Source organism: Poecilia mexicana, unplaced genomic scaffold (genome assembly GCF_051168715.1).
Source record: "Poecilia mexicana isolate PSO_F unplaced genomic scaffold, ASM5116871v1 scaffold_16, whole genome shotgun sequence".
NCBI classification, from domain to species: Eukaryota; Metazoa; Chordata; class Actinopteri; order Cyprinodontiformes; family Poeciliidae; genus Poecilia; species Poecilia mexicana.
In genome coordinates, this window is record NW_028263385.1 from 10728439 (window position 1) to 10751081 (window position 22643).

Here is a 22643-nt window from a genome sequence, read left to right on the forward strand (position 1 = left end):
TTCAATTCCATTTGGGATCAATTAAGTATTTTTGAATTTGAAGTTGAATGGTTTTCTAAAAGCAGCTAGTTTATCTTGCTAGTGGTGTAGTCTGGTCATACTTTGCCTTGATGTTTTCGGTTGGTAACATGGAGAGTTAAAGATATGATGTTTTAGTATAAAGTACTTTGGTGGTTTGGTTAAATAACAGATATTCAGGAACAACAGAAATTAAACAGTCAAGCTTTTTATTTAACCTTTTTCTAGTGTGCACTAGAGTTAACCAGTACTATTTATAAGGCAACGTATGCCCCCTTTCTACACAAATCAATTCAAAATGAATGACAGAAAACAATAGATAGGCTGAAAAAAAACAGTAAAATAAAAACTCTTAGCAAGACTCTTAACAAAGGCATTGTATTAAACTGCATTGCATTATATATAATTATTTACATAATAAAAAAGCTGCTAAAATATAAATTGATAAAATGTGGATAGCAAACAACTAGACAAATAAACATGTTTAAATAATAACAAATCAAATGTAGACCCGGTAGTACTGATATTAATATTGTACAAAGATACTCAGTTTTCAGGTATGTCCTTGAAGGCAATTTGATAATGCATTTGAGTGTAACTAGATAAAGTTTGATTATTTAATTGTTGCACAGTATTTAAATTTTAATAAATATCCGTTTTTAACCTGAGCATGTTCACTTTCTGCATACATTTCTAGTTTTAACTTCTGCATACAGACTTCCCAGTTTCAACAAAAAGCTCACACAATGCATATCACCCCTACTATGTTCTCCTCTTTGTAGTTTGTTTTGATATTTCTTGACTAATTCACACTGACATGAACCAGATGTTCAGTTTTCTTTCCTGAACACTCTCTGGTTTCTTCTACATTCTCAAGAGAGGAGTTGGTGCATTTTATGCCAGTTCCAGGTTGGTGGTTTTCTGCTTGAGTAAGTGCAGCAGAGTTTGCATAAAGGACGTCTTTGATTGAATTTGGTACCTAAGAATGAAAGAACAATTTCATTCACCTATTAGAAATGACAATAATGAAAGAATAAAAGAAAAAGTTGTAGTCAACAAACCTTATTTTTCTCTTTCATTTGATATGCATCTGTGTTGACATCACCTCCAATCCCTCTAGCTTTATGGTGAGTCTTATGAAACCTAAAAAAATATGCTGAAAATGTCATACTATTTTTTTTCTTTCACTGATCAACTTAATAAAGCCTCAGAAAAAGCAAAATGCTTATAGTTGCAGAGATAAAATAACATATTACTTTTTCATCTTCTCTATAAACAAGGGGGAATTGTTACAGAAGCTACAAAATAACAAATTAAGAAACTAAGCAAAACACAATTATTTTTCTCTTCACTTACCAGACCAAATACAGCACGGCAAATACAAGGAATACAAAACCAGTAACTCTGGTGATTAAGACAAGCGCTAGGATTAACCCTGCAATACAGATTGAAGATTATGAGAATTATTTTTGCTGCAGCATTATTTTGGTTCACAATTTGACAGGGAAACAAAAACCAACAAAAAACAGACCTTGGTTTTCTCTTGAGCTCTCAAGCCAGCTGACAAAAATCGTTTTACTGGCTGATCCCAAAGAGTTGGAGCTGAAGCACAGCAAGGTGGACAGATCTCTGTACTGTGGCTCATTCACAGTAATGATGCTCCTCAAATGTAAGCCATCTAGAAGCTCATTTGTAACCATCTGGCTAGATTGACTAACTGGTTGTCCATTCAAGAACCAATGAGTCATTGGAGTCGGGTTTCCCACCGTTTCACAAGAGCATTTGAGCTGATTTGCAGTTTTGGTGCAGTTTGATGAGAGCAGGATCTGTGGACGGACTGGAATGAAAGCGCAGAATATAATCAGCATATAAATCCTAAATAAATGTTGAAAAAAATATATTTTTAAAGTAATATTAAAATACACTAAATGAAATTTAACATGTAAATCTTGCTTAGATACATTGTGAACTCTTTAGTTGTCAATAGTTGTTTTATTTAAATAAATTTAACATTTTCAGCATGAGGAAATAAAATAAAGAACTGAATGAAGGAAGACAGTTGTGTGCCAACGGTGGAAATGTGGAAGTTTTAGAGGTTGTGTGAGCAGTAAGACATCATGAGAGAAAAGAGACATGATACTGCAGGTCTGGTGTTTCATCATGAAGCAACAAAAAGGAAACAGGAAAGATGATAAACAATCAACACAAACATCTTCAAAGGAGGACTTTCTTATGAAACTCATTTGGAACTAAAAATAACACGAGTCACTTATGTATAAGCTTACAGAGATAACTCTGGGCAACATTAACTAAGTATTTACAGGTCTCTTGTTTTGCAACAGGTCACTTCTTACATCCATTTAGTAGAGAGGAAAGGGGAGAGTCAGAATGATTGACAGCGCTAATCTCTACACAAGGTGATTTCAGACTCTAATACTCGGGATCTCAAACTTCCTGTCATGATCCATAGCTCCTGATCATAGGTGATGGTTAAAACTCAGACCAGTACAATGAGAGCTTCACTAGCACAGCTCTTTCTTCGCCACAACAGAGCAAAGCAAGGTTTGCATTTCTTTAGATGAGGCCAAAAGTCATTTAGCAATCTGCAGCTCCATCCTGCTTGTAAACTCCTCCACTTGCTCACTAACTAGAAAGGATCTGTCCATCTTCTTTTCAGTGTCTTCAGTGTTAGAGAAGCTGACTCTCAAGATCAAAGTCATATTTGCTCAATTTGAATCCAACATGTGCCATGATTGAGCCTCTCCCACTGAAGACATGGAACCTGGATTAAAAAGATCCTCAAAGGGCTCCATCCTCTGTGTCAACAATCACCACCAAAATGAAACACAACCTGAGATGCTAACAGTTGGTTTCCCTCAACAAACCTGACGCTTTCCTCTGAGACAGAAACCGATGACCTTCAGCAAATGTCTCCTGAAATCTGATTTTGCAATATAAATCTTAAACGTGGCATATTTACAGCCCCCGTCTCTCCTGGAACAGTTGGAAATTAAAGGTTTACCTAACAGGCTGAACCCGAGCTGCTAAGCATCAGATTCCCCTTGTCTTGGTGAGATTCCTCTGCCTTTTCCTCAAAATCATGAATCTGTTCTGATCCTGATCTAGCACACAGTCTGAACCACCACTTCTTGCCAAAGTATATAAGTAGAATCATCATTCAGGAAGTGAAGTGCCAAAGAACCCACACTGTCGGGATTTTAGGGATACTCAAACCTCTTCACTGTGCATGAAAGGAGTGTGAACAACTTATCAAACAGAAACATGTTCTCTAACGTCATACGTACACAGAACATCAATTTGACTGAGGTTGGAACGTTCTTATCCCACATCATTTTGAGCCTTGCAGAAAAAAATCTCTCTTTCTGTAGATACTGTAATGTTTAAAGTATTTCCAGTTCCAATGACAATTTCCTGAGCTCCATCAACCTCATACCAGGTGTAATTCTGCTCTGCTGGGTTGGCATCACTGCTGCATGTCAGAGTCACATTGCTGTTCTCTAGAACCGAACCAGAGGGACTGACTGAAACTGTTACCTTTTTAGGGGAATCTAAAAAAATATTAATATTACAATGTTAATATGGGCATAAATGTAAAAGATATGTACATTTAAATATGTAAATATCTTTACAAAGTTATAACAGTTGAAGGACATTGCCTGTATATTTTCCAATTTAGCTGAAACTGATATAAACCGATGCTAATAGTGAACTTTATGTTTGTGATCTGAATTGTATACATACACAGAACATCAATGTGAGTGATGTTTGAATGTTGTTCTCCAACTTCATTTTCAGCCTTGCAGACAAAACTCTTTCTGTTCATAGATACTGTAATGTTTAAAATCTTTCCAGTTCCAAAGACAGTTTCATGTCCTCCATCAGCTCCATACCAGGTGTAATTCTGCTCTGCTGGGTTGGCATCACTGTTACATGTCAGAGTCACATTGCTGTTCTCTAGAACCGAACCAGAGGGACTGACTGAAACTGTGACATTCTTAGGGGAATCTAAAGAAAAGGGCAAATGATACATTGTTAGTATGGACACTAATAAAATATCTTTACAAAGCTGTGACAACACAAGGACACTAATAGCATTTTTTTCCCAGTTTTTCTGACACTTCTGGAAACTTCTTGTGCGTATATAATAGAAATTATCGATCTAATTAAGTCTTATACATACACAGAACATCTATATTTCCAAGGTTGGAAGACTAATATCCAATGTCACTTTTAGCTTTGCAGAAAAATAGTATTTGTGCTGCACAAACTTTTAATGTTTAAAATCTTGTCCTCCAACATCTCTGTACCAGGTATAATTCTACAATGTTGGGTTGGCAACAAGTCATTGTTACATCAGTTTTCTCTAAAACTGTATCAAAGCCACTGAGTGAAACTTCTATGGTTTCAGGGAAATCCAAGAAGAGGTAAGCAAATTATTTGAACCCCATAATGTAAAGAAAGTTCATAGCAGGTATTTGTCAAAACAAATAAGCTAATATATTGTGAAACTAATCCAAGTGGGGCAAAAAAAAAAAAAAAAACCTTTCACTGGGCTTCAAAATGGAGCAGTTGGGAACACTGTTCCCTTGCAGCAAGAATGTCTTTCCAAATGCAGTGTACATGTTATCCTTGTTATCCTTATTCCTTTCCATGTACTCCTGTACTTTTTCCACAATGCAAATACATGCATGTTAGGCTAGTTGACATGCAAGGGATGTTAACTAGATCAATTGGATTAAGTGTGCATTTGGGTTTATTTCTATATGTCTAATGAGTAACCCTATGATGGACTGATGACCTTTTCAGACTTTGCTCTGCTTCTTATTGAATGACTTCTAGAGAGATAAGTTCTATTTACTCTACCATGTTTAAATGCAGGTAATATATGAAATGTTGTCTTAGTTTCTCACTACATGCAACAACAAATATGTTGTCAAAGGTATTTGTGACATCAACATTTTGGGGGGTTAAGACAGTCAGCAATGGATATTTGTGATTATTCATGGCTGAGTTATTGATGCTGTTTTGGATTAATTTTGGTCGACTAGCCGCTCCTGGGAAGGCTCACAATTGTATCACATTTTCTCTATTTTGGCATAAGAGCTTCGATTGTCATAAGATTTTCAAAACCTTAGAAAAAAACCTTGTTTTCCAGATTAGTGGGTGTCAATTCCTTTGTTTTACACCTGTTGAATTTCTTTAGTAATGGATTTAATGTTTAGCCTTTTGAGATCTTGAGCCCATGTACTTCAACAAGAAATGTTCTATTTGAGGTATTTTATGTTTGTACAAATTGGTCAATATTCAGGTGTGGTTAGTGATGAACTAAAAATTAAATGATCGGATATCCAAAGGCACAAATAAATGCCTTTGGAATGAAGTACAATGAATTTATATTTTGATGTCTAATCGATTCTAACTTAAGCAGAACATGGTAATTTGAACATAAGCTACAACAAATCTCCTTAGTTAGCTTCAAATTTACTTATTTATACATAACTGATCTGATTTTTATTTTTATTTTTTTATTTTTAATACTTCTTCTGACTGGTATTAAAATTTTACTACGGTCTAATCTAAGTTGTTGACTTAAACTGAATACAAAATCTGTGAATGTAGCTGAAGTGGATTGGAGCCAAGTATGCTTTTCTACCTAAAAGACTTGGTGCTAATTAATATAGATAAACTAAAAATACCAAGAGAAACAATTAGATTGTTGCACTGATTATGAGATTAGTATGAATAATTTTTGAGATTCCACTTTTTATAAAAACAGATTTTTTTACACTTCCTCTACATTGTTCTATTGTATTTTACATTGTGCATAACTTTTTTTATTATCAGGGATTACTTTCTTAGTTGAATGCAAACATTTCTGAATCGCAGCATTCTAGCAGCATTATTAACGTTGGGCTAAATAAAATAATTTTTTAAAAAACCTAATGTTTTATTAAATCAGTAAATCATTATCAGATATTAAAATCAGAGTGTTTATCTGAAACATGAAGGGTGACAAACAATTTGTATGGGTAACTGCAAGTTTTATTTAAAGAGGTTTATTTCCTCGTTTATGTCCTCCGGTTTGAATGAAGAACTATAAATCTAAGAAATTCTGTGAATTGTCCAGGCATACCTTTTATAATGATTCTTTTTAATATTATTGTTATTACTTATAAAATATTAATTTAAAAAAATATATCTTTTTGAACTTCATTTTTGTTGGTTCCCTTGTCTGATATCTGCAGTTCATGTTTCACGGCATTACAGTAAACTTCTTGAAGTAAGATAATTTTGATTCTGCAAAGTGATTCACTGATCAATTTGATAAATATTTAACATTTTTATCCCAGTGCCTACTCAGGTCATCCAACAAGATAAATTCTCCCAAGTGGAAAGCTTGAAATTGCTGTGTGATTTGTGGATTTAACTTTTTTCTGAAGTACACTCTTGCAGCTTAACTTATAAGTTTTAGTTGTTTCTTTGTACTCTGATGAAGGTCAAACAACAGCATGTTTGTGAGATAAACATCCTGGCTTTAGTTTTCTCCACATTTAATTTTAAATGCACTTAACTATCAATCATGCAGTGTAATTAGCATTAGATTCCACCTTAAGTTTTTAGAAACTAAATAAACTTCTTTAAATGTTGTGTTTGACATCTCTAAATCTAAAAGCTAGATGTAAACAAATACCCTGAGTTTCCATATTAAAAGAAGACAAAGAAACTTACAGAGAACATCTGGAATTAAGCTTGTGGTAAGAGCTGCATCAGAGCCTCCATCTTGTTTCTTGTACACAGCAGTGCAGGAAATTTTCAGTTTATTGTAGAGGTGAGAAGCAGTGAAGTTCATAACTGAGGTCTTGAATTTAGTTTTGTCCTGATTCTCCTGCAGTGTTTCCTGAATGTCCCCCAGTTTTGGGGTCCAAATGAGAGTTGGAGGATGAGGCAGACATGGAGCCGGAGCAGAGCAGGTCAGACTCACTGACTAATCTTCAGTGTGGACGGAGTCAGAGTTGGTGAGGGAAAATTATCTGGTTGGACAGTTCAGATGCTGTTTATTATCAGTGTGTCAGTAAAATACAATAAATTTAAAGTTAGCTGCCTCAACACAATTTATCCATCAAAATTCTGAAAGTGTATGTTAACCTACCTGTGACCTCAATTTTTACATAAGGTGGTTTAAAACTCCATATTAGAGGATTTTGACAGTCAATTCTGAAGTAATAATCCTTGGTGAGACCAGTCTGCATATTGCTGAAGGTTGTGGTGCAGTTTTTCTTTGTTAAGTCTCCTGTTTGTGGATTTCTGTCAGTTAGTTGTGCAACATCGCCTGTGCTTGTGGAACGCCATATAGCTGTACATTGTTTATTTAAGTTCTGTTCATATTTATCCTCTACATCAAAGGAGCAGGGGACGGTCACACATGATCCTGTCATAACTTGTACAGTCTCCGTCAAATTAGCCTGAAATACGTTGGAGTTGGAGCCTGAAAAACGAAATAAATATTGAAATGAAAAAAATCGTGCAATTTTTTATTTATTCGTTATCATGACTTAAAAACAACATTAAGTTTAACATTGAGACTTTTCAGTTCATCTTTCATTCAAGAGGTTACAATCAAGAGGTTCTTGTCTGAAATTGTTTTTGATTTGTCTCAGATTTTTGTTTTGCAACATGTTACATAAACGTTTCCACTGTTCATGTAAACACTGTGTAAAGATGGGTCATGTTTCACAGTAATTTGCAATTATGAAAATTTATGGTGATTTAAGTTCAAACAACCAATGAAGTTGGAATAAACAACACACTGAAGGAATGAAACTGATTAAATTGTCAGGAGTTTAAATGTTAATTTTTTTTTTCTAACTTCTGTTTATATGCTGCTAATAGAAATGCGGAATAGAGTGAGAGCAAACCATTATTTACAATTTGTAGATGTATATAAAGATGTATAATTTAAATTAGGACGTGCTCAGTATTTTTATGAAAATTCCATTATTTATTTAATCATTTAATTTGGATAATTTTAGAAACACTCTAATCTGGAATGATTTAAATACAAGAATATCTAATGTAATCAATTAGAAACTCACCTTGTAGTAAAGAGCCAATGAGAAGAATCATCAGAGGTCCGGCCATGTTTGTTGAGCTGAAGTCAAATTACTCTGCAAAAAACAGAAACCATCTGTGATCATCTTATTTATATTAGACAGTCGACATATAGAACAAAATTAATTGAAGATCAATATGAACTTAGATTCATGTTGTGTCTCCTAGTATTTTGAGAACATAATTTGGCAAGAAGTGTCATTCAGTAGTTAAATAAATCAAAATTGTAAAGTATTAAATGGTAAAAAATAACATTTCACCGCTGCTTTTAAAACGACATGCATCATAGATATATTTATTTTAGAGAACACTTTGATTTGTAGTGTATCAGATAAGTGGCAAATAAGAGCCAACCCTAATATTTGATTTAATGTTTTATGAAATTATTACTATGTAATAAAAAAAAACATTAGAAAAAAATAGATCATCTTACATTTTTTTCTTCAATATATTGAAAAAAACCCCCACAGATTAAGGCAGACAGAATAACAGGAACTTTTTAACTACACTGTTAATTAACAACAACAAATAAATTTGATTTTAATCTTACCTTCCAGGAATGTATTTGTCCAAAAGTACAAAAACTGACAAGTTGAAAGAATCAATATTTAGGAATTCAAATGTCTCACCTTGTAATTGAAATGGCAGAACTCTTTGTTTTTCTTATTTGTTTTACAAAATAATTGTATTCCTGTGAATCCAATTATTAATGAAGATCATATTAACCTGGTTCAAAACTCTTTGCTTCCAGTGTGGAGTATCAAATAGACAAAGACTGTTTATGTTTAAGCAGTCAGTGGAAAAGTCATCTTCCTTAAAAGTGTGCACCTATTCAGAAGCTCCAGGAACTGAAATAGATGTAGCAAATCAAACATTCACTATATGACAATGAACTTCCCCAGAGAAATGTAAAGAGTCACATCAGATTTGACTCTGTAATCTCACCTGTTAATGGCCGCTCTTCCTCTTTGTTACAATGTTCACTTGTTTCTCAACCAGGTTCTTTTTAGTGTCTCATGCAAATCCCAAGGGAGTTGTTTTACATTTAATTTATTGGGCTACGGCAAACTATTAAAACATTGTAAACCTTTTTCTCTCCAGAATTAAGCATCATTGCTATTTTACAACCGTCAAAGAACTTTGAGCAGACACATTAATCTATCTATCTATCTATCTATCTATCTATCTATCTATCTATCTATCTATCTATCTATCTATCTATCTATCTATCTATCTATCTATCTATCTATCTATCTATCTATCTATCTATCTATCTATCTATCTATCTATCTATCTATCTATCTATCTATCAAATTTTATTTGTATAGCACATTTCAACAGCAAGGCATTTCAAAGTGCTTTACATAATAAAAAAACATCATATGACATTGAATAAACAGTAAGAAAGAGAAAGAGATTTTGAAAAAAAAAACGATTAAAAGAGATAAAAACATTAAAACCCGCACCCCTTTTCAACCAGGGGCATCGACATCCGCACCCCTATCCTTATCTGGGACTCAAACCCGATCTGGGACTTTAGTGAAACGCCGTTTAACTGGGACTAATTGAATGTCCACAACTTCTTTTAGATGGAGATTTAGCTCAAGAACTGAAGACAAAAAAAAACACATGATCACACTCAGAGTCCTTATAAACTAAAACCACATACTACTATGAATACAAATTGCATTTATGCATTTACATTAAGTATTTATTTGTACATATCAATATGAACATCATTTTGCTACATTTTTCTGCTTGACTCTCTTTCTTTGGTGCCTCATTTTAAATAGAGATTTTATGAATCTACATCCACTGATGACATGGACAGTCGTAACAGTCACTGAAATCTGGCTGCACCTGCTGGTCTAACTAGTTACAGCACAAACCTCCACAGAAAGGATAAACTTCACACAATCACTCTGTTATGGCCTCAACCATTTGTTACCACTGATGTAACTGATGTAATAATAAACACGTTTTCACTGAGGCTCTATAAGAGCAATATGAATGAAATAAGTAATTATTGATATGACAGGAGCAGCGGCTTTGACACCTGGTGGTGGGCGTGTCGATGTGGGAGTGACGTCATCAAATATGAATGGGAAGGTGACGCTGCTGGCTCTGTGTGTGTATGAGGAAGTGGGTGAGCTGGGGGGTCAGTCCTCGCAAAGTTTGGAGCATGATAATAAAAATTAAAAAAATCGATAATTGTGACAGAACAAAGAAGAGGTTAGGAGTTGATTGATACACGGACAGATGAGATTCCCCGAGTTAATCCAGTGCGGCCGTCTACCACCATTAGTTTGCTGTGTTTTATAATAATAAAACGTGTTTATTATTATTAACGCTTTGGTGCAAAAAACTGATTGAAAATCGATTTATTTACTGCTTGTATATGTCTGTTAAGGCTCAGATGGAACGGCACAGAAAGCAGCCCTTTAAACCATTCAGACACGAACACAATGGAGACACAATCAGATGACTTATTACCCCGCGATAATAACTCAATAGTCCATGGAAAAACCTTATAAGCTTGTATTAAAGCAGAAAGTACGGCTTCCACCGTAAAAAAGGCTTACAGTATCAATTATGCCGCATGAACTGATCAGTAGATTATTGCGAGGGAACGCAAAAGAAAAAAAAATTCCCCATGTCTCCTGGGGGGCTCAAAAAAAATTCCCCATGCCCCCTGGGGGGCTCCGTAAAATTACACTCAATGATCCCAGCGGATAACATTGACACTAGATGGCAGTGTGCACATATTCTACTGAAAATGAGTATGTTGCTACCTCAAGTAACCAAATAAGACTTAACTCCCACAACATTTAATGTGAATGGCAGGACCTTAAATAAGGCTGGCAAATGATGTTGGATGTAAGCAATATATTAAATGAGAAAATATTTTATTCATAGTATTAATTCACTTAGTTTTAAGTTTAGCTAATTAACTGTCTGGTTAGAGTTTAAGTTTGAGTTATTCAAATCCAAACTACTTTACCCACCAAAACAAACTCATGGTCACAGGTTGAGTAGGACCAAAAAATGGCCCTGGCATTTTTAGCCATGGCAGCCACCATGACTACTTATATATGTGAAGGTACATGTCGATATACCGGATGGTGTATGCATATTTGTTTCAAAAATTTAAAGAACCCACAGCAGCCCACAAGGAAGAGATTAAGCATTCATAAAAAAAAATAAAAAAACTGGCATGTTCTTTCACTACACAGAGACTTTCATCTTGTGAGAAATTACTACAGTGTATTGCATGGATTAAATATAAACCAGATAATCAAGTCGATGTAAAGAAACACTGCTAGAGACGTCTTGTCAGTGTGCTATAAAATAAACTGTTTATGCCAAGAGTACAACCATATATTTATGTAAAAAATAAGCTCCACCTCAAAGACCTTAAAGTATGAAAAACAGAGAGAATTTCTTCTCTTCTCCTCACACCAATGATACACCATCTGTTTCTGCACAGCAGTGTTTCACTAGTGTTAATAGTTTTAACACCTGCAACCTTTAACTTTATGACAAAATAACACTAAGTTTGACACCAAGTCTTACACACACACAATTTGTGAACAAAACTGTAGCTTTGTACACAAATCACACCAAACTCCATAGGCTACAACTATTATGCATGATTTAAAATAAGCACATATTCAGGAACCACTGATACTGAAGCAAGCTTTTGATTTTAACTTTCTCCAGTGAGCATTTGAGATAACAAGTAGCATTTATAAAGGAATGTGTGCCCATTTCATACACAAGCCAAATCAAAGTGTGTTAGAGAATAAAGACACTTGGGCTCAGTTAAAACATAAAAATAATAAAAGAAAGACACTAAACAAAGATACTATATTAAATTGTATTGCACTATATCAAGATTATATGACAGAACAGTTGCTAAAATGCAAATTCGTAAAACATGGATAGCTCAAATAAACACTTTAAAACAATCACAAACCAAACGGAGACCATGCAATAGTGATATTAATACTGTAAAGTACTTGGTTTTAAAGCATGTGATTGAAGTGAATTTAATGAAGTTTCAAACTATAACTGGATAAAGTTTGACTCTTCAATTGCAACTTTAATAAATGTTTATAAATATGCAGCACAAAGCACTGAGATACAGCACCCTCCACTACGACTGGCATCACAATGAGGAGGGGAAGAAACATCTTAGAGAAACTTGGTACTATCACCATTGCTTTTTGACAGCTCATATAAAGCCAGAAGACTGCAGCTGTGGCGTTAGCAAATACAGATGGTTCTAAAATATTCTGTCAACTTCAAATTAAGTGAATATATCATATATTGACAAGTTGCATCAGCTAGCTAGAGTTAAAATGAGGCCTAAACATACAATGTGAGCACAGAACAATTTGTTCTTTTCTGCAAGAACAAAATGACATCATTTCTTAGCTTTGGGAATTCTTGCAGCTTGTTCTCGACATCACCTGAGCAGAAAGTTTTTTGTTGTGTGATGTTATTATTGTGTGAGTGGTGAGAAAATTGGATTAGTTATGGTTTCTATACTGACAAAAGCTGGAAATGGAGATGATCGTCATGACTTTCCAAGAGAAATGTTTTGGCCAAAAAGATCCTTGTTGGTACCTTGAGTAAAACAAATTCATAACAATATAACATATTGTTCTTAATTCAGTGTCAGCCAGTAGGAATATTTTTTTCAAAACCTTCTTGACCATGTACTAGGACTTTAGTTTTTCATCTTATCTTTAGAACCACGCCTGCCACAGAGTGATAATTTATTCTGTGTTGCACATTTGTTCCTGAATTTAAGCTGAGCATATTCACTTCCTTACATATCTAGGCTTAACTTCTGCATACAAACTTCCCATTTCCAGTGCAGAGCTCACAAAAAGCATGTCTCCCCTTTCAAATTTCTCCTCCACAAAGGAGTCGCCAGTGAGATTCATGATCGCATCATTCTCCGTCTTCTTTGTTTTGCTCTTTCTTGACCAATTCACACTGGCATAAACCAGATCTTCGCTTTTCTTTCTTGAACTTTCACTGATTTCATTGTCAGTTCCATTTGAAGGTTGGCCAATTCCTGCTTGACGAAGTTCAGCAGAGTTTGCATAAATTGCATCTTCAGTCGGATTTGGTACCTAAGAACGAAGGAAAAACTTCAGGAATAAAAGCCTTTCAGAAATAATAATGAAGAACAACATGACAATAGTATCGGTGGTTAACAAACCTGATTTTCCTCAGTCATTGGACATGCATTTGTGTCAATATCACCTCCAATCCCTCTAGGTTTGGGGTGTGTCTTTTGAAACCTGAAATATATGCTTGGCATTTAATATTCGTTTATCTTTCAATGATCGACTAAATGAGGCTTCAGAAAATGCAAGACCTTCTTCTATGGATAAAATAACATGCTACTTTCTCATCTACTATATGTAAACAAAGAAGAATTTATAATACAATCCAAAATTACAAAATGAAAAACTAAAGACAACAATTTGTCTGCAACATATTCAGCTCATTGAACCTACCAGATAAAAACCAGGAGGGCAAATACCACCAGTAACAAAGCACCAACTGTGGCAATGAAACCAGACAGTGGGATTTGACCTACAAGAAAACAGTATTATCAAAGTTACTCTGCTGCAGCTGCAGCATGAATTTGATTCACAAATTTAACCAATTAAAGAGAGAAAAAGTCAGACCTTGGTTTTCTCTTGAGCTCTCAACGAAACTGACAAAAAACTGTTTACTGGCTGATCCCAAGGAGTTGGAGCTGAAGCACAGCAAGGTGGACAGATCTCTGTACTGTGGTTCATTCACAGTGATGATGCTCCTCAAATGTGAGCCATCTAGAAGCTCATTTGTAACCATCTGGCTAGATGGACTAACAGGTTGTCCATTCAAGAACCAATGAGTCACTGGAGTCGGTTTTCCCTCCATTTCACAGGAGCAATTGAGCTGATTTGCAGTTTTGGTGCAGTTTGATGAGAGCAGGATCGGTGGAGGGACTGGAATGAAAGCAAAGAATGTAATCAGTAATAAATGCAAAATAAATTTATATACATATATGTATATATATAAAAACTGAATGAAAATCAACACTTATTTTAAAATCTTGCTAGGATACTTTGTGAAGCTTTTTAGTCATGATTAGTTGTTTTATTTTGGTAGATTTAATGACTTCAGCAGAGAAAATGAAAAAAAAAAACTCGATGATGAAAGACAGTTGTGTGCCAACATTAGAAGACCGGAGTGTTTTGGGGTTATGTGGGCAGTAACATGTTTCATCATCAAGCAGCAAAAAGGAAGTGGAAAAGCTGACTAATCAGCACACAATTCTTCAAAGGAGAACTATTGGATAAAAATCTTTGTGGAACTAAACATATCATAAAACTGACTCCCAAACTGGGGTGTCTAATTTTAAACCAGGATCCTCTTCATTGTGTTTTAAATGTAACATGACGTCAGCCTCACACACTGTCTTTGGTCATGCACTAAAACCCAGGTAGACTGGGAATCTATTCTGGTTGAAATCATAAAAATTATCGAAACTAACAGTGATCTCGTTTCAGTGTCTCTTCTCCTTGGTCTATCAACTAAACATATTAAAAACAAAAAAGAGTAAGATGTGCAATATCCTAAACTTTTGTGGTTGGAAGAATATTTTATTTCCAGTAAGTTCCCTAGTATTATTTTGGAATACATCCCACTTGACTTCCTAACATGCCTTGTCCACTTAAAACCTCTTTGCATGGAAACCCTTTTTGGACTACGCGATTAGACTTGGACTATAAAATGATGAAAATATGTATGGCTCCTAATTTTAGTTTTTTTCTTCTTTAAACTGCACTGCTGAACTTTTGCTTTTTGTTGTTGTGTTCTTAAAAACAAAAATTAATAGCATATTTTTGAAAAAAATAAATAAATAAATAAAACAACAAAACAAAAAACCAAAAGCAAATTATTTCAAATTTTACAGAGATAACTCTGGACATTGTTGACTAATTATTATTTTATTTACTTCTTGTATCCATGTAGTTTTAAAGGACTTTTACAAACGTTTCAGCAGGAGCTGTCATACTTTAAGGTTGAACTAACCAGACGTACATTTTATTTCTGTCTTAAGGTTTCAGGGATCTATGCAAGTCTGCATTATGTGTGACGCTGTCTTATTGTTGTAAAATAATTTATATCTACTTTGTTTGAAAAATCTTCTGTGTTTTCATCTATCATATAAACTGAATGTGAGGCCACACATCTGAAAACTTTACGTTTTACTGATAAAAACTTACTGTTTATTGTCAGCAATAAAAAAATGCAAAGATGTTATTAAGACTTATACATACACAGAACATCTATATGCCTGAGGTTGGAACGTCCTTCTCCAATCTCATTTACAGCTTTGCAGAACAAATTCCTCATGTCTGATGATACTTTAATGTTCAAAATCTTTCCATTTCCAAAGACAGTTTCCTGTCCTCCATCAGCTCCATACCAGGTGTAATTCTGCTCTGCTGGGTTGGCATCACTGCTGCATGTCAGAGTCACATTGCTGTTCTCTAGAACCGAACCATAGGGACTGACTGAAACTGTGACATTCTTAGGGGAATCTAAAAGAGGAAACATTTTAAATTGTTAATATCAACACAAATAAAATGGATTCATAAAGTTGATAGTTGAAGGACACCGACTACATTTTTGAAAGTTTTGCTACAACTGAGGGAAATATTTTGGTTACTGTAAGCATTACATTATTTTAAATGTGTGATCTTTTTAAATGTTATACATACACAAAACTTCTGTGTCTGAGGTATGAATGTCCTTCTCCAATCTCATTGACATATCTGCACAAAAATACCTTCTTCTCCCTTGATAACTTAATTTTTATAATCTTCCAATGTTAATAATTCAACTTTAATTTTATTAGTTATTGTAATATTTGAGCCCAAATCCTTCTCAGGAACATTGGACCAGGTAAACCCTACCTTTCAAAAGCTATTTGGTCAGTCAATTTATCTGGTATGTCATCGGTTGATATTTATTTTTTTTTATGTTGTACACTTCCATATTTAGTCATAAACTTTAACTGGTTGTTTTTTGTGACTGATGAAAGTAAAACACCACAACATGTTTGTGTGTTAACACTTTCTTAGTACAAGTGCCATTTTAGTTTTCTCCACACTTCATTTTAAATACATATATCACTTTATCATGTAATTTAACAAGCATTAGATTAGATCTTAAGGTTTTAGAAACTAAATAAACGTTTTAAAATTTGTGTGGAAGAAATAGCATAACATATTTTATACTGAAATAAAATGACTATATAGAAATATAGAGAAAACCTATGACAATAGGAAGGGTTATTTAGATAACTCAAATTGTTCCCTCCAAATAGAAATAAACAAATAACAAAAATAGGCTGAGTTGCCGTATAAAAGAAGTCAAAAGAACTTACATGAAACATCTGGCAATAAAGATTGGGTAAGAGCTACATCAGAGCCTCCATCTTGTTTCTTGTACCCAGCAGTGCAGGAAATGTTCAGTTTATTGTAGAGGTGAGAAGCAGTGAAGTTCATAACTGAGGTCTTGAATTTAGTTTTGTCCTGATTCTCCTGCAGTGTTTCCTGAATGTCCCCCAGTTTTGGGGTCCAAATCAGAGTTGGAGGATGAGGCAGACATGGAGCCGGAGCAGAGCAGGTCAGACTCACTGACTCTCCCTCCTTTATCTTCAGTGTGGACGGAGTCAGAGTTGGTGAGGGAAAATTATCTGGTTGGAAAGTTCAGATGCTGTTCATTATCAGTGTGTCAGTAAAATACAATAAATTTAAAGTTAGCTGCCTCAACATAATTTATCCATCAAAATTCTGCATGTGTATGTTAACCTACCTGTGACCTCAATTTTTACATATGTTGAGGAATAACTCCATATTAGAGGAGTTCCACAATCAAGTCTGAAGTAATAATCCTTGGTGAGACCAGTCTGCATATTGCTGAAGGTTGTGGTGCAGTTTTTCTTTGTTAAGTCTCCTGTTTGTGGATTTCTGTCAGTTAGTTGTCGAACATTATTTCGGGAACGCCATATAGCTTCACAATTGTCATTTAAGTTCTTTTCATATTCATCCTGCACATCAAAGGAGCAGGGGACGGTCACACATGATCCTGTCATAACTTTCACAGTCTGTGGCAAATTAACCTCGAAACTGTTACAGTTGGAGCCTGAAAAAGAAAACAGACATAGAAAGAAGAAAATGCTGCAGTAGTTTATTTCACTTTTAATTTGACTTCAAAAACAGCAAAAAGTTTATTGGGACTTTCCAGGATATCTTTCATTCAAGATGTTGTTACAGTCATGGGGTTCTTGTCTGAAGTAGATTTTGGTTTGTCTATGCTTTTTGTTTTGCAACATATTACCTAAAAGTTGATATTGTTCTTGAAAAGACTGTGTAAAGATGGGTCATGTATCTTAGTAAATTGTAATTCAAGTAAATTTATGATACTTTGAGTTCAAACAACAAGTGCAGTTTGATTAAACAACACACTGAAAGATTTAATTGAGTAAATATGCAACTGTTTAATGATTTTGACGTTGAGGTCTTTATTCTAATTTCTTGCATAATAGATGTAAAGACATTTAGCTTCATATCTGTCATTTAAGATGGGTTCATATTTGTGCTCTACGCAGAGGAGAAAGTATCTTGAAAGATTTGCCAATACTATGACAAAAATCATCAGTGCAAACCAAAACAAATGAAAACATATCAATATTTTTACTGTACTACAGGCTCCCTGTATGGACAAAACAAAAAGTAAAAGCTTTAGGCAATGTGTGCAGTTTGTCTATAATTTGAAAAATAAAAAAATATTTTGATTGTTCAGGTTCTGGCATAAATTATGGAAAGTTATTAGTTACATTTACTCATATTGCAGTAATTATAATTTGTCTACTTTGTACTTTTGCTTGTTCACAAAATCTGACTTTTTACTTAAATTTGTTTTAAATAAAGTACTTTTCTCAGTTGCATTCGAAATCATATCGATGAATAAGTAAAAGTAAAATATGAAAAAAACACTAGAAAAAAAAACAGCATTGGTCCTTCTGCTAAGTTTGTACTAAGATCTTATTGTGTTGCATCAAATGGAAGACAAAGGCAACAGCTTTATCATGTATTGTAAACTTCAATAATATTTAAAAACAACTGTAAATGTCAGTTTGGTGTGATTATAATTTATATTGACTAAAGCTGAAAGCAGAAAATCAGGGTATTAGCTTAGAGTCAGTTGTTTAAACTATTAGATAGGAGGGACAGAGGAAATATTGGATGAATAGTTTTCCTTTTCCAAAGAACTGCCAAGTTTTGAGGACGAGGACAAACACAGAGAAGCTCCATGTAGTGAAGATGCTGAGATGGGGGAGACGATCTGCTGTTCAGAACCATAAAGACAGCAGCTGACAGAAGATTATTGAAATGAATGTCCCATTAAAAATATTTTGTGTTGTCTGTCTATAAATTTGCTCCTTCAATTAAAAAACATTTTGAAACCAACCTGTTCTCATTTCCCTTGTGACGAGCAGAACATTTTGCTCATCACAAAGTAGCTAAAGTAAAATTTTAATGAGGTTCTTGTTACTTTTATTCCTAGTAACTTTAATTGTATTTAAATGCAAGTTTAATCAAATTCACTGTACATTTCCTTGAGTAGCCTATGTTAATTCTGTACTCTTTCCAGCTTTGCTGGCATAAACACTGATAATCAATTTTATGTTGTAGTGTCTGCAGTAACTTTTTCATCGTTGGCATTTCTGTATTTTCCTTTGAGCAAATTTGTTATTGTTCTCTGCACAGTTTGGATTTCGCTTGAATTAAAAATTCGCTGTACCACAGTGTTTTCCCAATTTATAAATGTTAAGTAACTTTGGCAAAAAATGACTATTTTTTTGGAAAGTGACATATTCATAAAGGGCGTGAAATTGAACTCAACCATGACAAATTAGAATGAACTGAAGAATAATTTATAGTTTACTGGATTCAACCATAATTAGAAATTATTTCATAGACATTGAAACCTGGAATGGATTTGTTGTTTAAAACATTTAAGCCAAACTAAATGTTACCAGTAAGAATCTTACCTTGGAGTACAGAGCCAATTAGAAGAAAAATCAGAGGTCCAGCCATCTTTGTTAGTTGGATCCTTTTCCCAACAAACCTTTGGCTGGAAGTGTGGTTCACTTTGGGATGACTGCTAGTCTATCACACAGAAATGGACATAAATGTCAAGTTACTATGCAAAGCCAGGGGTAATGTAGAAAAGCAAATTCACCTAGAATACATGATTTTGTCCTTTGGAAGGCAGCCATAGTACCCAGAGTAAACTCCATTCATAAAATCCTCAGCCAGGGATTCAAACTCTCTTCTTGCAGGAAAGTAACAGAGCTAACAACAGTACCGCCAACATGAATCTGGAGTTTATCATTTGTACTGTTTTTTAATTATAAAATATATTTTGTGTTATATAATATTCATCCTAATTATGGAGTACTAGCTCATATCTAGTAGAGCAACTGGCGACCTGTCCAGGGTGTCAAACGGCTTCTCACCCTTTGACAGCTGGAGATCAGCACCAGCATCCCTCCTGACCCCAATGGGATGAGGATGTAAGAAAATGGATGGATGGATGAATGGATTGATTGATTGATTGATTGATTGATTGATTGATTGATTGATTGATTGATTGATTGATTGATTGATTGATTGATTGATTGATTGATTGATTGATTGATTTAGTAGAGCAGTTTGCAGCCGAGTGTGCAGCCTCCAGAAAAATATCAGTACCTCCAAATCCGAGACCATGGTCTTGAGACAGAACACTCTGGTTCAGGGAAGTTTAAATACCTTGTGGTTTTGTTCAGCTGGAGATCAGCACCAGCAACCCTCCTGACCCCAATGGGATGAGGGTGTAAGAAAATGAATGGATGGATGGATGGATGGATGGATGGATGGATGGATGGATGGATGGATGGATGGATGGATGGATGGATGGATGGATGGATGGATGGATGGATGGATGGATGGATGGATCTAGTAGAGCAGTTTGCAGCCGAGTGTGAATCCTCTGAAATGAATGTCAGTACCTCCAAATCTGAGGCCATGGTCTTGAGGCGGTGAAGAGTAGAGTCCCTTCTCTGGTTTGGTTAAGTTTAAGTAGCTTGTTGTTTTGTTCAAGTCTGAAGGAAAATGAAGCAGGAGATCGATAGATAGATTGGTGCTGTGTCTGCAGTTAAGTGGGTACTGTACCTAAATTGGAGTTGCTGGCAAAAGTGACTGGGGAAAGGGAAGTCTGGGTCTCCCTACTTAGGCTGCTTTTTACTTTTTAAATAATTTATGTAAGGCTTTCACCAAAGCTTGCAGTCAGTCATGAATCTCTTAAATCTTGTTTCATATATCCTTTCCAGTAAACATAGTATTAGCATTGTTTTGTTTCCCTTTTATTAAATCTCACAATACATATCACGGTAGTACATTTTCAAATTATGTTTTATGAAGGAAAATAAAAGTTACTCAAACAAATCTGGCATTGGTGTCCAGTGGTAAAGTTATTTCTAAGGCTTTGGGACTTTAGCAAGTGTACTAGAAAAAAACATTTCTTTAAGCTGCTACTGTTTCTACGCTATCATTAAAAAGCTTGTGATAAAGTAAAAATAAAATGAAAGAACAAGGGAAGAAAAAAAGAAGCAAAAGCATCAACTTACACTTTCATGTCAACATGTCAGAAAAATGTGTGGCCAGATTTGAAAAAGAAACAGGAATTTTCTAACTGGATTGTTTAAAAATATTTGTTAAATATTTAATGCAGTATATTTAACTGGCAACTTTTTTCTTGTTTTACTTTATCTACATGCATAAGACATGTTTATTTCAATAATTAAAAAGACATATCCCCAATAACCCAATAGACAGATGGCATGAAAGTTTAACAATTTGAAATGTAAATGTCTCACCTTTTACCAGAACTTTTGCAGCTCCTTATCGGTCCATCAGAAGGTTTTACACAATCAATTCAGTCCATGTAGATGAAGTAAACACTGCTCATTTGTTTGAAACTGCATGCATTACCAAGAGACAAAACTTACTGTATGTCTTCTAACAGTCAGTAGAGCCTAGACTAGGTTTACATTTCTTGAAGCATTAGCAACTGACCTAAAACATGAGGAAGTAATTTAATAGTTGAGAAATACGACATAAACTTCCTCAGCAGTAGTTTTAAACACCACCATCTTCTTCCCCTGTGGTCTTTGCTTCACATACGTTTTTGAGGCTGAAAGAATCTTATACTTGGAAAATGCACATTTAACCAAAGAGAGCATTAATGTGGTGTCAAGGTTTGCTGGAGACTTAGAAAACATCCATCCATTTTCTTATACCCTTATCCCTTTGGGGTTACGAGCGGTGCTGGTGCGTACCTCCAGCTGTCAACATTCAAGATGCGGGGTACACCCTGGACAGGTCGCCAGTCCATCACAGGGCAACAAAATTGGACAAACAACCATGCACACACACACACACACACACGCACACACACATGCACACACACGCACACACACACACACACACGCACACACACACACACACACACACACACACACACACACACCTAAGGAAAATTTAGACAGAACCATCAGCGTAACAGTCATGTTTTTGAACTGTGTGTGGAAGCCGGAGTACCCGGAGAAAACCCAAGCATGAACAGGGAGAACATGCAAACTCCATGCAGAAAAACCCAAGACCAGGAAACAAACCCAGGACCCTGTTGCTGCAAAGCAACAGTTCTACAAACTGTGCCTCTGTGCACCCCATTTATTTAACATATTACTTGAAAAATAGAGTTGTATATTCTGATGCAGAATGATAGTTTACCAAATGAGAAGTAATTTCTAAACTCTTTATGGGATTAGTAAATTGCAATGACTATAAACCATACTGATGTAGCACAACTCATTCCTTAAAGCATGTATGAGGACTTAGCAACTTGTGATGCAAATATCCACAGGTTCAGATGCAATAGTCCATCTTACGACATTTTTACAAGTTCTGCTTTGACGAGGCTGCATAAGGCTGTGGTTCATGTTTTCTTTGTCTCTGGTAGTTTGTCACAGTTTGGATTAAAAAAACCAAACATTTAGCTTCACTTTTGTCATTTAAGTTATCTTCAAGTCTATTGTTTATGACAAAAAGGCAGAGGATGAAGTCCTACAAGTGCCTCACATAAGTTGTACAATCATCTGCAAATTTCAAAATGGTTTCTGTCGGTGTCTGAAAAACACAGAGGTTCTAAACGGAGGAAATTAAGCAATAGTGTAATCTGCAGTTACTATCACTACAAGTTTTGAGAACAAAACACATGAAATCCTGCTTTCAGACTGTGTGCTCTGGATTATGGCAGAAAAATTCCCCCATATTTTATTCAGTGTGATAACTAATTGCAAAAAA

The 22643-nt window shown here is 34.9% G+C and overlaps 1 pseudogene across 1 annotated transcript; it reads right to left on the minus strand.

The window, feature by feature from the left end:
- Positions 1 to 210: 210 nt before the first annotated feature.
- LOC106913133 (uncharacterized) lies at positions 211 to 21342 on the minus strand (annotated as a pseudogene). Its single transcript, XR_015765629.1, has 17 exons — positions 21155 to 21342; positions 19286 to 19403; positions 17044 to 17373; positions 16613 to 16924; positions 15501 to 15764; positions 13857 to 14162; positions 13683 to 13761; positions 13382 to 13463; positions 12979 to 13292; positions 8133 to 8200; positions 7190 to 7525; positions 6769 to 7070; positions 3781 to 4044; positions 1550 to 1855; positions 1375 to 1453; positions 1080 to 1161; positions 211 to 997 (listed from the first exon to the last, which is right to left on the minus strand). The product of XR_015765629.1 is annotated as an uncharacterized LOC106913133 (transcript).
- Positions 21343 to 22643: the final 1301 nt, after the last annotated feature.